Genomic DNA, 7,443 nt, shown 5'->3' on the forward strand with positions numbered 1-7,443 from the left:
AGTGAGTGACTGCATGGCACACTCCTGACTTACCTTGTTAAAAATCCTTAGGGTTAGTTGGCATGTCATTCAGGCTGTAGTGCCTTACACCTAGCAGGGGAGTTTTAAGTCATTTTGGCATGTAATTATCAAAGGAACACTTTGTGATAGATGGCAGAGTCTGCGACAGAGAGATCAAGGGAGCAGGAGGAAAAGTAAGCTTGAGACTCCTAGTCTGAACCTCATCATAATTAGAGGATTTCTCTGACTTTGATCCAAAGGAAAAGGGTTTTCTTAGCCTTTCCGAAATGATATATTCTAACTGTAACTTGGACACATATGCGCACCTGTCAAATAAACAATTCTAATGAGATGTCAAAGGAAAAACTGAACGCTAACCTTTGGTGATGACAAATGATGGCGTGCTTATGTCAGTGTGCACGGAAAAGGCACGAATAAAGCATCTAATAGCAGTAATCCTTTACTATGCCACAATGAGTTATTTACCCAAAGTGTAAAGTTGAGCAATTCCAACAAGTGCTACATGTAAAAATCACATTTTCAGCATGTGTTTACTCAAAATTCATCATTTCTATAATTCCATGATTTCTTACGGAGAAGGTTGAAAACTTTAGAGCAGGATGCATCAGAAAGTAAAGTTCATTTGTGTCTCTTTGATAAATGTAGTTCTAGAAGATCAGTGACATAGATCTGCCTGTCAATTAAGTCAGTTTAAGGAATAAAGTTCCAACTTTTTGAAAAGACATTATCTGTCTCATAAGTGCCAAGAAACTACTCGCTTTTCTGTAGCTCTTAAATACAGTTTTGGCTCCAAAGAAATCACGATAACATAGTAAAATAAAATAGTTTGAACACATGACAAGATTTCACAATAATCTTTCAGGGAAAGTTTTTTTCACAGTCAAAGAAATTCTAAATCTTTAGCCCTTGTTTCTACTACAAGTGAATCACTGCATTTCTGTATGTAACACACTTTTGAGCCATCTGTAAATTGTAGCTACCAGAAATACGGGATACATTCTCCCTGATTGGGCATTGCACTGATATTATAAAACCCACACTTTAGTTGCTTGTCAATCAGACATATACAGCAAGTCTGCTTTTTTTCCTGTTAGACTCTTCAATCCAAGTTCCAGTTCCAGCTGACAGCCTTTTTCAGAGTGTTGTTTTGTGTTTTTGAGCTCTTTGTCGCCTACAACAGCAGCTTGGCAGATGGTCTGTTTTGGACTAATTTTTACTTGTCATGAATTTCTCTCTTCTATTGAAGCACAGCCTGTTACATGAGCTAGTTTAAGTAATGCTATTAATACTAAAAACACAAAAAACTAGCATAGAAGCTGTTCTGGCATTACAGTAATATTGTTTTCAAGAATACGTGATATCTTATATGCTGTCAAATGAAATGCTCGTCAGTAAAAATTTCCATCAAATTTGAAGTTGGTGTCTTTTCAAGCATAACCATGATCAAGGCAAATCACTAGCAATGAACTGATTTAGCAATGTTAGTTTTCAATGCTTTAGTCACCCTTCTTTTATAAGCAACAATATTTCAACACTGTTGGTTCCCTGCACACATTTTTCAACTCAATCAGCATCTCTGCATTGTTATATGCCCCTTACTTCCTGTTGTGGTGCTATCATTGAATTGCTGCCATGCAGAGGAAAGGGCATAATGATTCAACTCAGAGATGCCAGCCAAATCTGTTCTGTACATATGCATGGCATTCCTGTTTAGAGGATGAGTAAATATAGGACAGAGGTTAGTGCAAACACAGACCCTGTGCAACCTTTTGCTCTGATCTGCAACATTTTCACTGAGCGAGCGAGAGCGTGGACAATTCAGAGTACAGTTAATACAAATCAGCCTGGGTTGTAATATGTTGCTCCACAAGAGCCCATAACTGGAACTTGTACAGTCAAATATTTTTACCTTTACCTTATAATGTAAACAGAGATTGCTTCCTTTATGAATTAGCTCCATATAAATAAAATGTATTTTAAGAGAATTCCTTCAGTGCAGTTTCCTTTCCTTTTCCTTTCCCTTTCCTTTCCTTTCCTTTCCTTTCCTTTCCTTTCCTTTCCTTTCTTTTCTTTTCTTTTCCTTTCCTTTCCTTTCCTTTCCTTTCCTTTCCTGTTTTATCCTCAAACAGATAAATCCTCAAATTCTGTTTAGAGGAAATAGCCATTTAATGTCAGGATTTATTTAGAATTAAATACAACAAAGACTTTTCTGGGAACATCCCTTTAACAATGCAGGAGAAATGCCAAGCCACACAGAAATACAATACATTACGTTCTCTGAAAGCGATGTGCCAAGGGACAAACACTTACTACTTTTTTCTTCATCCAAGTCATATTTATTTTATTAGGTGTATTCTCCATAGGCTTCATGGTGGAAGGATAGCCATGCACTCAGACACTCACTCACATGCACACACATACACAGACGCACACAACAAGACCCCAGATCTCCACTGGTGCATGTAGTGATTCTATTTTTTTTTTCCTTTTGGAGTTTTTTTTTCTTTCTTCCAAGCAGGGAAGATAACAACCACCAGTAGCCAGACATAATTAGTATTGGAGAGGACACAAAGAGGAGCTCCTAAAGACTACAAACATCTAGGTGGTTGACTTTTGTGTATGTAATTGAAAGGGGTTAAAAATCAATAGTATTCAATGAAAACTAATTGCAAGAGGAGAGAGTGGCGAGCTATGAGGCGTCTATTAGGACAGGCAGCAGCACACCACTGTGATTCTTCAGTCGGTTAGAAAAGCGCTCTGAGCAAAAATTGGGGTGAAACTGTGCGTAAAAAATGGCTGAATAAAATACACATAATTCTTCTATTATTTAGTAACTTTCAGGCAACGTGGAGTGATGGGAAACAGATAGAAAAATAATGCGAAGTAAATGTCATTGTATCTGAATTTCTGCAGTTAGTGCTGAAAAAGAAGTGATGTCGAACAGGAAATTATTTAAACTTGAACTCTTTTTTTTAAATAAAAAGTATTGCTATTATAGGAATGTCAGCTAAAGGTGATTTTAAAAATCGTTATCCTGCAGTAAGAGATTTGCGTCATCAGATTAGAAGCCTTTTTGTTTAGTTCATTAGTAAAACAAACAGATTGGAGAAGAACCCTTTACATCCATTGCATCATTTGCAGGTTCTTTGTATGCATGCGCAAACTTCTTGTAGTGTTTTTGAAAGTGAGCGTGTTAAAATTGTATAGAATTCCACACCAACAAAGTGTTGGAAAACTCTTCTGACCTACAAACCTACAAATCCTGCAGAATATCAGACATTTACTGAAGTGATTATTCCTATGCAGACTGAATAAACAGGATATCGATGTAGTCACAGTCAAACACTCGGGCCATCAGGAGGATAGATACTAGCTACAGACATCTGCCAAGTTCACAGGGCTGCGTGTTTACACTATGACTGAGTTTAAAGTCTGGAGTAACAAAGGGCTACCACTGGCAAGCAAATTAACGCACTCCTAATCATGGAAATCTGCCATTTTTCTTTCACGCGTGTGTTTACATCAGTGATTGTATTCTTATTAGGTGTTAAATTATGACAAACAAAACTATATTGGCTAATTGTATTCATTTTTTTCAGAGACTCCATATTTTCATTACTTGGTATCCTGGCTCTGTTACACTTCAAACATCACCTGTGGACCTGTACACACATACGGATACATGTAGAGATTATAGGGAGGCCACTGCACAAGAACCATGGCCAGCTCACACTGACCCACTAACATGCACACACAAAATGTCAGTTGGCCATGGTTGTTGGCAGTGGCGTTGCCATAATCTCTCTCTAATTATATACACAGCCAGGCTTACTGTTTTAATGCAGAGACCTGAGAAAATACAACCTGCTAATCTTATTTGCACATAGCGGCAATAACCTGCTGGGAGAGGAGAGGAGAGGAATGGCGATGATTGATTACTGAGTTTATGTCATTATAGTCATATTGGAACAGTAACGATTAAACCATGAATTTTGGAATTTAAACCGTATATGTATATTTTCTAATTATTTCCCATCTTTTCTTGTTAACCTTTTGAACAGCAATTTGGCATTTTGGAGGATCTTACAAGATCATAAATTCTGCAGCACTTTGTCAATATGTTATGTTTTTATTTCTATTTCAACATAGTTTAGTTATAAACACTAGAGGGCTACATACAACATCAAATCTTGCATAAGAGAAAGGGGAACAGGTCTTAGGTGACAGGCTTCAAGATGGACATTTATATATTTTGATCTCATATCTCCATACATCTCTCCCTTTAATCTGAAACACTGTAAATATAAAATATCCACACAGTTTTCTCTATACTTTCATCTTAAATGCTATCAACTGTTTTGACCCTTGTTCCTAAGACTTGATTTCTGTTTGACTGCAAGTGTGCATTAGTATGCACGCAGTACAAAAACACTGTTGATGTCCACTAATTAAGTTGCATGTTACTGGTTAAAAGTAAGTAAAGTCAATTTCTCCTGCCCATGTCAGACATAAAATATGATTGAGTATCTCTTCTTTATTTACAAAAAAACTTGTCCTTGCCTCTTTACTTAAATTATGTAAGGTGCACTAATTACTTTTAACAATATTATGAATTAATGTGAACTTAACTGCACTCTGTCTGCTATTGGTAGCTCAGCAATGCACAGCTAAAGTACCAGAGTACTTGTAATTCCTTTCTTTCCAGTCCTAGTTAAGTATAGTGTCAGTGACAATATTTCCATTTCGACCGTTCTATATGGAGAATGGATGAGTCTTTGTTTCCACTTGAATGCTTTGTGATAGAATATATTCCTTCTCCAAAGGAGGTGCATTGCAGACAGGGTGTCTCTCTGTCACACACACACACACACACACACACACACACACGCACTATGTAAATAATGCATGTGTCTTAAAGGGTTTCACCCCACCACAGCTGGCCCACTTCAATTAGAATGCTTTGCACTCATCTCCCCCTCCTCCTGTCTTATGTGTCCTTTCCTCTGCGTTCCTTGCTCATTCCAGTATATTTGTTTTTCTTCAGTTTGTACAGTATAATTGATTTTCTCTATATGAGTTCTCCATTTTACAGTATCTGTTTTAATTCTATGTTGTGGGGGTCATACATGTAATAATATTTACAGTTGAGAACATTGTTACAGTAACATTTATTTTCTAATGTTATAAAGTATTATAAATGATGTTAATGACCTGACCGAAGCACCTGCCTGACCGTGCTGGTATGTGTATCACTCAAGTTCATTAGTCCTATGTACCTTAGAAGTAAAACAATATTTAAAATTAAATTACACTCTTCCTTGATCTATTTCTGCCTCTCTTTTTTGCCAGAGCTCCTAAATTTAGCGAAGGCCTTGTGTGATCCTTGTTACTCAGTCACACCACCCTCCTCTTTGACTGTCCCCCTTCCTCCGTCTTTACTTTCACTTATCATACGTGGAGACCTTGGCCTGGTCTAGATTCTTCCAAACACATCTAATTACGCCAATGCCAAGCATTTCCCATCCATCACATAATCTTTCAGAGACAAGGTATTAGCGCTCCCCGTCCCGTCAGCCAATTACTTTCTGCCTTCTGCTTGAGTCACCTGCATTGCAAATGTGACCTTTACTTAGAGGGCTGATTGCATGTTTCCTTGAGTGTGTAAGAGAACGCCGGCTTTTGAAGTGTGTGTGTGTATGATCTTTGAAAAAAATGTGTTAAGAGAATGAAATTGTGCTAGTGCATGTGTGTGCATATGCATGCATATGTTAATACATAATAGCCAGCATAAGCTGCAATTGCATGACTTCAGGTGTATTAAGGTAAGTGTAATGTGCAATGTGCATCATGTTTACATGTTTGTGCAGGTCTGAAAGGTACAGCTACTTTGTATAGCCGTCTGTTTGCATGTGTGTACCCTGATGCGTTTATGTGTGTGTGTGTGTTTGTGCGTATGTGTGTGTGTGTGTGGGAGTGAGTGGGCTGGGGCAGTGAGCAGACCCTCTCAGACACCCTTCTGACCCCCCTCACCCGCCCTCATGTGATGGGCTGTCGTGAATGTTAATGTTCTGTGATGGCTGTGGAGCAAATAAGTGTTTCTGACACAGTACAGGCTCCCATTACAGGACCAGGCCAAATGGGCTCGCCAGTGCCTTAATGAGCAGACAGATCAGTCAGCCGCAGCCGCTGTACCAGTCCAACACACTGCTTATGCAGGGACGGACCTCAACACCCTTGACCAGACCCAAGGAAAAACTGACTTTAGCTTCTGCCATCTGAAAACCTCCTCAGTTCAGTGTGTTTCTTTAAAACTGCTCACTTATTCAGAGGCCAGAAAAAGTTCTCTGACTCGAGATGAGTTTGAGATGATAAAGGCCTACTTTGTGGAAACAAATACCAGCATTCACTGATAAGTATACTGTACTCATCGCTGCTTGGGAGTTGGAGTTGAGAGAACTGCTGCTTTGCTGCTACCTTTATGGGAGCTGTGGCTCGACAAATAAATTCAATTTTGGGATTTAGAAAACATTCCTAGATAATCTGATCCTAGTTTTGCGCTAATTGCTCTGTCTAATTTTGCTCTATTTAAATAACTAATGTTTGGATTGGTTGTCCAAAAGGTTTTCAGCTAATGTGTTCAATCAGGTACACTCCATGTGTTGTACACATTAAATCAGTCACAAAGATCCAAAGATTCCCAGTACTTCTGTGTCCTATAACAGACACAAAATTCTTACTGAACCAGTCCTCCACTTACTTTCTGTCACAAATGTTATTTACAGATTTCATGTCATCAGTATTCCTTTAAAAATATTTATATATTTATATTATATTATTAGTCTTCAAAGGTTATCCGTGCATTTTGGTACGGAGGAAATTTTGATGTCAGTAGTGGCAGTTGTCAAATTTATAGAACAGGGTACAAAAACAGAAATTGGGAATACTTGCAAAATATTCCACTGAAAGGAAAACTAGGACTCTTGTCCATTGTGAAGTCCCAGTTAGCTGGGCAGCCTATGGACACAGTCACAACCAGTCCACTGCAGTTACAAGCTTGTGAACAAAGACACTGTCTCTCTCTTCTCCCTCTGGGTTGTCAGGAGAAAGTACATCTTGTAAGTTGAGTCAAACAGTTATTTCAGAGGAAGGTGGAAAACACATCGCTTGGCTGACTCATCACAATTTGGATAGAAAATGAATCTACCCTTCTTGCACCTGAGGAAAAATCATAAAAAAAAGAAATGCTTAGAGGAAAGAAGGAGCAAAGGGTAAAGATGGAGAAGCCAGGAAGCAGACATTACACTTGATTGAGACGCATGGCAGATAAAGAATCACGTAGCGCGTCAGAGCACATCCTCACAGTTGGCCGGGCTGTCTCTCAAAACTCTCCAAATAGTCTAAAGTCGACCTGTTGGAGTTACT

This window comes from Neolamprologus multifasciatus, chromosome 11 (assembly GCF_963576455.1).
Source record: "Neolamprologus multifasciatus chromosome 11, fNeoMul1.2, whole genome shotgun sequence".
Lineage (NCBI taxonomy): Eukaryota > Metazoa > Chordata > Actinopteri > Cichliformes > Cichlidae > Neolamprologus > Neolamprologus multifasciatus.